Source organism: Zootoca vivipara, chromosome 5, assembly GCF_965207765.1.
Source record: "Zootoca vivipara chromosome 5, rZooViv2.hap1.1, whole genome shotgun sequence".
NCBI classification, from domain to species: Eukaryota; Metazoa; Chordata; class Lepidosauria; order Squamata; family Lacertidae; genus Zootoca; species Zootoca vivipara.
Window position 1 is genome coordinate 42,633,167 of NC_142588.1, and position 9,689 is coordinate 42,642,855.

Here is a 9,689-nt window from a genome sequence, read left to right on the forward strand (position 1 = left end):
TGGTTTCTAAGTTAAAGTATAAATTTTCCCCATTCTTTATTAAAGTTTTGGTTTTCCTGATTCTTCTGGTCATTTTTGCCATTTTGGCATAATCCATCAACTTCATCTGCCATTCTTCTCTGGTCGGGACTTTATCTTCTTTCCATCCATCACTAGGCATTCAAGCCCAGAATGTGATCTGGGAAGGTTACAACAACCCTTGTTGAAGTCAAGCAGGTCATGACATAATTGAAAGGTAGCCAATGTGGTGCCCTCCAGGTGTTGTGGACTACAACTCTAATAACACCTGACCATTGTCCATGCTGGCTGGTGCTAAGGAAATTCAAGTCCACATCATCTGGAGGACACCATGTTGGCTATTCCTGGTCTATGCAGGAGTCCACCTGAAAATCACTGCCTTGAATGATATGATAGAATAAAGGTGGGATATAGAGGCAATAAGCAAGTGTAATAATAAATAATCCAATCAGGCACCCCCCATAATAAGATTGTGTATATGTGTCCAGCTCCTTGTTCTTCCCTCCTTACTGAGATATGCTCTTGCTTGCGGACACACACAATGTAACAACTCATTTGAAAAAGAAAGTTTTACATTGCCAGGAAATGGGTGGGCTCATGGTCTTGTGAGTTTCCGCAAAAAATGAAGGAATATTGTTCACCCACAAACAGTCCACTCATTGAAATCGTCTGGGGGGTATGATCTCTCCAGTTTTTCCATGGCTAAGAAACCAGAGGAGATTGGATTCTAATCCATAATGTTTGAACAATGCAACCAAAATGAGCTGGTTCCTTTCCTTGAACATAATCAGACCTGCTTATCAGTTATAATATAACGCACATTTAATTGGTTAAGCTTTTTAAAACAATCTTTATATTGCTTACCTTGACAATAGCCCTATATAGGCAAATATTATTCTCATTTTAGAGATGGAGAACAGAGGATGACTGATTTCCACAAGACTACCGTACTCCTTGAGTCTATGGCAAAGTGTATGGTGGATTCTAAGATCCATTTCAAACACCATGCTATGGACAACATTATCCGACAGCAGAGAACATCATAAACACATAGGTTCACTCAAGTGATCTGTTCCACAGTCAGATACGTCAATGTGCACATGGAACTCTGCTACCCACAAAAAATCCCATTAACTTCAATGGAAGAAGCTGATCCCCATTTAAAAATATGAAGCTGTTTATAAATGCTTATTTACAAACCAACCAACAAACCAACAAAGCAAGCCTATTTCTTTGTGTGCACAAGTTGGTCTGTTCCTGCCATCAGAATGAATAGTTCAGTCAGCAGAGCTGTGTGTACATTGGGAGAACACTCAGGGATCTGGATGCAGGTGGCTGTGATTTGGAACAATTACTGTGAATGAATAAAGGAATTGAAAATCCAAAGCATGTCCCCCGTTTAAAATGACCACTGATCCCAGTTTTTATTATATTGTAGCTGCACATTGCCCATTTGCAGTTAAAAGCATAAGATTTGTAAAATGTCACTTCTAGAAGTGCTGTGCTTCAGATGGGCTGGCTGCTTCACACTTCCTGATGCATTATTTTTTGCCAGCATTATATTCCTTGCATTACCTGATCTGGATTGTGCATAGAGCAGGCTCTCTCTCTCTCTCTCTCTCTCTCTCTCTCTCTCTCTCTCTCTCTCTCTCTCTCTCTCTCTCTCTCTCTCTCTCTCTCTCTCTCTCTCTCTCTCCTTCCTGCACATTTCCATGATTTATACAAATACTTTTGCAGCTATATTGTATTTTATTTTTATCTTTCACATTTTATTGGCACCAAACTACTCGTGCATTTACAGTGCTCCCATGCGTATTTACCTATTTATTCCATGATTATTTATTGAAAGCTATCTCATGCTCAGTTACTTTTCCTACTTTCTTTTGCTTTAAACATTAAACAGATGCTGTATATTTTCAAATCATTTCAACGTAATACCTGATGAGTGAGTTCTCTCTCTCTCTTTTGCTTTTGCTGTGTCAGTGGCTTAGTTTTCTGGAGTGTTTGCTTCTTTCTGTGCAATCATCGTAAACAAATTGTGTGCAGTCACAGGCAGGGGAAGTAAAGTCAGCTGTCTCGTAAACAAACCAATGTTTCTGTTTATCAGATAAGTGTATTATTTTGGCGTTTGGTAAGCGGTTTCATTTAATCACAGGGGTGTTGAAAGCCTGCATGGCTTTTTCAAACAGATTATTAAGATACTGGGGAAAGTCAGGCTAGCCAACATTACACATGTACCTGCTTGAAGCACTGCATTGCTGCCTGAGTCTACCACCACCAATATTAACTGGTTTACTTTGAACTTGAGAAGAGCCCAGCTGGATCAGATCAAAGACCAATCAAATTCAGCATCCCGTTTTCACAGCAGCCAACCCAATGCCTATGCGAAGTCCGCAAGCAGCACATGAGCACAACTGCAATCTTTCAACTTCTGCTCCCATACATCTGATACTCAGAGGCATACTGCCTCCGACAGCAAACATAGCTACTTTGAGAGCTTTATCCTCCATTAATTTCTCTAATCTTCTTTTAACTTGGTGGCCATCATGACATCTTGCAGGGAGCTAATGCTATAGTTTAACTGCACTGCATAAAAAAGTGATGCCTGGACTTATTTTACTACTTTTTCATCGGTCTTGAACCTTCCAACATTCGTTCACTGGGCACGAGGTTATTTTGAGATCGGGAGAAAAACGTCTCTCTCCCTCCACTTTCTCTACACCATGCATAATTTTAATTATAGTCTTACCATCTTGTAGGCTATTCTTTGTCGACTTAAAAGGCAAGAAAGGCTGATTAACCAAAAGAACATCCTTGAAAATGTTCACATGTTGCATCCAATCTCCGTCCCCAATAGTTGATCTGTACACTTGTATATTTATTCACATGTAAAAGTTGATGAGCCTGGGCATCTGTGTACACAATAGGTGAGCTGTACAAAGCAACACGTGTACACTCTTAACACTCCTGAACATATGTAGAGACAGCTTGTACCTGTGTTCGGTGTGATGTGTGAGCAAGCCTCCTCTGCTTCATGGTTTGTGCATGCATAGAAGGGGGCAGTGAAACTGTGCTGCTGCCTTTGTCCCCAACAGTGTGAGTGCCACCGGCTGTCCCCTTTTGATGTACATGCATAGAAGATATGCATGGGGAAGTGGGGAAGTTCACGATGGTAAGAACCACCTGTCCTGCTCCCTCAGCTCCCCACTCCCTTTGTGTGCACAGGTGTACCTACTCACATGCAGCAGTACACACGAAAGCATCTATTGATAGTAGCTATGGGTGAATCAGTCAATTCTGCTTTTTCTCAGCTTCTTATTTTTCCAATCTTAAGTTCAGTTCTCCTACCTTTCCACACGAATTCACGATTCTTCAGTGTTTTAGTGCAATATTCTCCAATATACTGTACGCATTTTTAATGGCAATTTTGCCCAATTTATGTACGTTTACTAAGCAATCTCCCCCAATACATGGCATTTTTGTGTGGCATTTGAACGATTGTGCATATTTTTAAAATGCACACTTTGCCTTAGTGTATGCATTTTTGTACACATTACTTGGCTGGAGGATTGCACTGCAGAATTCAGAAAATGCGAATTTTGAAAGATGTCTGTGTTTTGGTGTTTTCAGAAAATGGGTATTAGGTTGGTTCCCCTTTAAATGCAAACTGAATTGCATATGCCTCTAATTTGACCTCTTGTGAAATGCAGATGGTAATTTTGACTCAATAGTGATTCTTCTGAACATCCACAGGCTGTGTCCTAGTCCGTATCCCATTAATGAGTATCTCAATATCATGCACACCTGCAGCCTGGAAAATCCAGAAATGTATTACATAGAGATGCTTGGGTTGGGATACCCAAACGGCAATCCTATGCACACTTCCCAAGGGCTGAATCCCACTGAACCCATTAGGGCTTACTTTGGAGCAGACATGCATAAGATGGTGCTGTTAATGGGTTAAAGGTAAAGGGACCATTAGGTCCAGTCGTAACCGACTCTGGGGTTGCGGCGCTCATCTCGCTTTACTGGCCGAGGGAGCTGGGGTACAGCTTCTGGGTCATGTGTCCAGCATGACTAAGCCGCTTCTGGCAAACCAGAGCAGTACACGGAAATGCCGTTTACCTTCCTGCCGGAGCAGTACCTATTTATCTACTTGCACTTTGACGTGCTTTTGAACTGCTAGGTTGGCAGGAGCTGGAACCGAGCAACAGAAGCTCACCCGGTCGTGGGGATTTAAACCGCTGACCTTCTGATCGGCAAGCCCTAGGCTCTGTGGTTTAACCCACAGTGCCCCCCGCGTCCAGTTACCTGATTCCAAACATATTCACACCACCCAAATACCAACTCTTTTATATCTATATAAGGCATCCCTGGGAGAGAGAAAAATTTGGAGCTATTTACAGAAGAAGACTTATGAGCCAAACACAGCTAATTCTCAGAGGGCTCCTGTCAGCAAAAAATACTTTAGGGATTGGAACCTAAATCTCATTGAAATTCACGCTGAGACTTTCAACAATGTTCCCCTTAATATCTTTGAAGAGTTCTTTGGGGAAATACAGCTGTTTGAAACTAAAACTAAAGATTTCATCTTACTTTATGATACCAATATTTCTCATCAGCAGTCACTGCAGAGTGACAATATTTTATTGTTCACAGGGCACCGCTCCTGAAATGTGACTTCTTTTATACAAGTCTCCAAAGAAACAAATTTCTAAAACTGTATATTTCTTGGATGGGTGGAAGGAAGGTCTTTCTTGAATTTACTTATACCCTCTTCTTCCCAAGTACCACACAAGCACCCTTAATGGCCATTTAAGGGGCGATCCTGAACACATGAGCAGGCGCCTCTTGATTTAAAGGGACTTACAAGGATGTCTGAGGTGGCAAAAAGGGGGCACCAAAGATAGATGTGAGTATTTATCCATCTAAGGAAATACAAAAGGAGGGGGATTTCAACCAAGGAAAAATGATACGAAGGGGGCTTTCAGAGATAAAAATGAATGCATTTTCAAATTGAAGAGGGGAGATAACTTGCACATTCATCTTGTCAAAAGAAACACTTGCACACTCTTATACCTGAAGGAGCATCTCCACCCCCATTGTTCTGCCTGGACACTGATGTCCAGCTCTGAGGGTCTTCTGCTGGTTCCCTCACTGTGAGAAGCCAAGTTACAGGGAACCAGGCAGAGGGCCTTCTTGGTAGTGGCGCCCACCCTGTGGAACGCCCTCCCATCAGATGTCAAGGAGATAAACAACTACAGGTGAAACTCGGAAAATTAGAATATCGTCGAAAAGCGCATTTATTTCAGTAATGCAACTGAAAAGGTGAAACCAATATATGAGATAGATGCATGACATGCTAAGCAAGATATGCTAAGCCTTTATTTGTTGTAGCTGTAATTATTTGTCATTAGGCAGGTCAATTATAAATTGAATGTAATTAATGAAATGTAATAGTGATGTTTATTTTTGTATTATTGTAACTATTTGTTTTATTACTGTGGAATTTCCAAAAGAAAGCATTTGTAAAAATTGTTAAAAGAAAAAATAATAATAATAAGTTGCATTACTGAAATAAATGCACTTTTCGATGGTATTCTAATTTTCCGAGTTTCACCTGTATCTGATGTTTAGAATACATCTGAAGGCAGCCATGTTTAGGGAAGTTTTTAATGACAGAGGTTTTAATGTATTTTTAATCTTTGTTGGAAGCCACCCAGAGTGGCTGGGGAAACCCAGCCAGATGGGTGGGGTCTTAATCCTATATAATAAAGTCCAAGTTGTCCCTGCGTCCAAGCTGTCCCGTGTGTCCCTGGGTCACTGCGCATGTCCCCCAGAGACACAGGGATTGGACGGAGGGACAACGGCCAACCGCCGCTCCGAAGCCCAGTCTCATGCTGGAGGTGCGCGGTGAGGCGGCAGGGGAAAGAAGCGCTCCCCCCGGCAGCCTTGCCGCGCACCGCCGGCATGGGACTGCGCTTCCTCGGCGAACACAAGCAGGCAGACAGCCCGCCTGCTTACCTTCCCCGAGGAAGCCGAAGCGGCAGCGGGCGCCAAGGGAAGCCGGCTTTGGCTTGGCGGCGGCGGGAAGAAGGGGAGGAATTCCTCCCCTTTTTCCCGCCGCCACTAAGCCAGTCCCCGAGCCGAAGTGCGGCGCGGCGGGGGCTTTTCGCCGATTGCCTTCCCGGAGAGAAGGGGGAGGCAAACGGCGAAAAGCACCCGCCACGCCGCACTTCGGCTCGGGGACTGGCTTGGCGTGCGCGGCGAGGCGGGGGGGGGAGGAGAAGCGCTCCTCCTCCCCGCCGCCTCACCACGCAGCGCTGACATGGGACGGGGCTTCGGAGACCTTCTCTGAAGCCCCGTCTCATGCGGGAGGTGCGCGGGGAGGAGGCGGGGGGGAGAAGCGCTCCTCCCCCCCCCGCCTCGGCACGCAGCGCCGACATGGGACGGGGCTTCGGAGACCTCCGAAGCCCCGTCTCATGCGGGAGGTGCGCAGCGAGGCGGCAGGGGGGGGAGAAGCGCTCCTCCCCCCCGCCGCCTCGGCACGCAGCGCCGGCATGAGACGGGGCTTCGGAGACCTCCGAAGCTCCGTCCCATGCCGGCGCTGCACAGAGCAGCGTTCTAGCGCCCGTTTTTAAACAGGCTGAATTCCACTAGTAATAATAACAACAACAACAACAATAATAAATTATTATTATTATTATTATTATTATTATTATTATTATTATTATTATTATTATTATTCCTACTGCATAGTTTGTGACAGCATGGAAATTGGTCCAGAATGAGGGAAGGCCTTTTTTGGTTACAAACAAACAAACACACACACACACACACACACACACGGGAGAGACATGTGCTGACATGCTTTAGCCTGTGGAGAAGCCAAATCTCAACCAATCATCCCTGTAAAGGTAAAGGTAAAGGTAAGGTAAAGGGACCCCTGACCATTAGGTCCAGTCACAAACGACTCTGTGGTTGCAGCGCTCATGTCACTTTATTGGCCGAGGTCACGGCGTACAGCTTCTGGGTCATGTGGCCAGCATGACTAAGCCACTTCTGGCGAACCAGAGCAGTGCACGGAAATGCCGTTTACCTTCCCACCGGAGCGGTACCTATTTATCTATTTGCACTTTCGAACTGCTAGGTTGGCAGGAGCTGGGACCAGGGATTCGAACTGCTGACCTTCTGATCAGCAAGCCCTAGGCTCAGTGGTTTAGACCACAGTGCCACCTGCGTCCCAAAATCATCCCTGTACCTCTACTTAAAACAAAACAAGCACATATTCTGGCAGGTGGGGGGCGTACAACATTTTTTGTCTAGTGCCAGGAGTGCTAGTTCAAAGGGATGCAGGAGAAGGACTTGTAATACCTTGTATCTCATGTCACTGATCCCAACCAATAGATGACACTAGTGTGGTAACAGCATTTGGAAGACTACTCCCAGTTATTATTACTTTTAAAGTCAATGGGACTTAAGCACTTCAGTCCCATTAACTGCAGTGTCTCTTAAACCTCTTCTGATTGTGTTACCAAAGTACAAAATCTATTGTTCAGTATGTTGTAAATACATTGTTTGCTACATTCCCCTCCCCTCCTCCTGCACCCGTCAGCTTCAGCTGATGAATGAACAAGTCTACAAGCCGTGTCTCGGCAAAGAACTACCATGGAGCAACAGCAAGGAATACTTAAAAGAGGCACCCTGAGCAGAAAATGACAGTGTTCTGCTCTATACTCTGTCAAATGAGCCAATGTGTTCTCAAAAGTTTGTCTAGGAAAAAAAGGGTTCGCCCTCTTAACTCTGTTTTTACGATAGAATATATGGTGTGAATTTAATGTTTTTGACAGCTGGAAGGTAGGAGCTGTACAATATTCGCATACACCCCAGAACTATGCACATAACAAGGGCATTGCAATACAGACAGACCCTTTCTGGCTTAATCAAAGCATTGTCATGAGTCACAGTGGAAGAAAGTCATAACTAGTGTTTAAAAGGAAACAATAATGGGCCAAGCTGTCATTGTGGGTTGTGGATCTCTTCTCTCAACCGCCTGGACAAACCTGCTTGCGTTGGTTCTCAGCGCACAGTCACAAGTGTGTTAGGTTTTTGACATGCTGCTGCAAATATTGCTCTTTGAGTGAGGGCTACATTCTACCTTTGCTATCAGAGTCAGTAGGGCTCTGTGCACCAATTGCTGGGAATCACAGGTGGGCGGAGTGCTTTTGGGCTTGAGCCCTGCTTGTAGGCTTCCCAAAGGCATCACTGTAAGAACAGGACGCTGGACCAGCTGGGCCTCTGATGGATCTGGCTAGGCTCTTCTTATCTACTTAGGAGTGTCACCCATGCAGGATGCCCAAATCAATCCCCCTGCACACGTTTGCAGATCCACACAGCCTTCTCATCACAGGCGGAAGTGGGTAGTCATCAATAGGTGGAAGGCATTTTCCGTAGCTGCAGCATGTTGTTGTGATTGGGTGCCTAGGCTTGGAGGTGGGACATAATCCAGGGGAACTGAATCCTGCTGAGCTCTTTCATTCAAGCATGCCCCTTTGGCCTGCGCTTCCACTGGGAACTTTTACCTTTAGCAATGCATGCTGATACAGTCTCCCCTCTTCCTCTACTTAGCCCGTTTGGTGCATAGCTGCCAAGTTATCCCTTTTTTAAAGGGATTTTCCCTTATGCTGAATAGGCTTCCTCATGAGAAAAGGGAAAACTTGGCAGCTATGGTTTGGTGGTTTATCTTTCAGAAAAGCTTGTTTCCTTGGCATAGAATCATAGAATCATAGAGTTGGAAGAGACCACAAGGGCCATCCAGTCCAACCCCCTGCCAAGCAGGAAACACCATCAAAGCATTCCTGACAGATGGCTGTCAAGCCTCTGCTTAAAGACCTCCAAAGAAGGAGACTCCACCACACTCCTTGGCAGCAAATTCCACTGCCGAACAGCTCTTACTCATGTCAGGAAGTTCTTTCTAATGTTTAGGTGGAATCTTCTTTCTTGTAGTTTGAATCCATTGCTCCATGTCCGCTTCTCTGGAGCAGCAGAAAACAGCCTTTCTTCCTCCTCTATATGACATCCTTTAATATATTTGAACATGGCTATAATATCACCTCTTAACCTTCTCTTCTCCAGGCTAAACATACCCAGCTCCCTAAGCCATTCCTCATAAGGCATCATTTCCAGGCCTTTGACCATTTTGGTTGCCCTCCTCTGGACACGTTCCAGCTTGTCAGTATCCTTCTTGAACTGTGGTGCCCAGAACTGGGCACAGTATTCCAGGTGAGGTCTGACCAGAGCAGAATACAGTGGTGCTATTACTTCCCTTGATCTAGATGCTATACTCCTATTGATGCAGCCCAGAATTGCATTGGCTTTTTTAGCTGCTGCATCACACTGAAGAGGCTCAGGAGATGACATCATCAATAGAGATGAGGTCATTGCCCCTGCTGTGGAATAAGCGGTAGTGCTTTGTGTCTTGTGCCCTACACCACCCCCAGTCATCCAAAGAGATAATTCACTTTCTGGGGGACAATCCACTGATAGTTTTGTGTATGTACAATGTGCCTTAGATTGCAAGCTTATGCTCACTTACTGGGAAGTAATCACCATTAAACATGACATGTCTCAGTTCTGAGTAAACTGCATACGGTAGGATTGGGCTGTTGAGG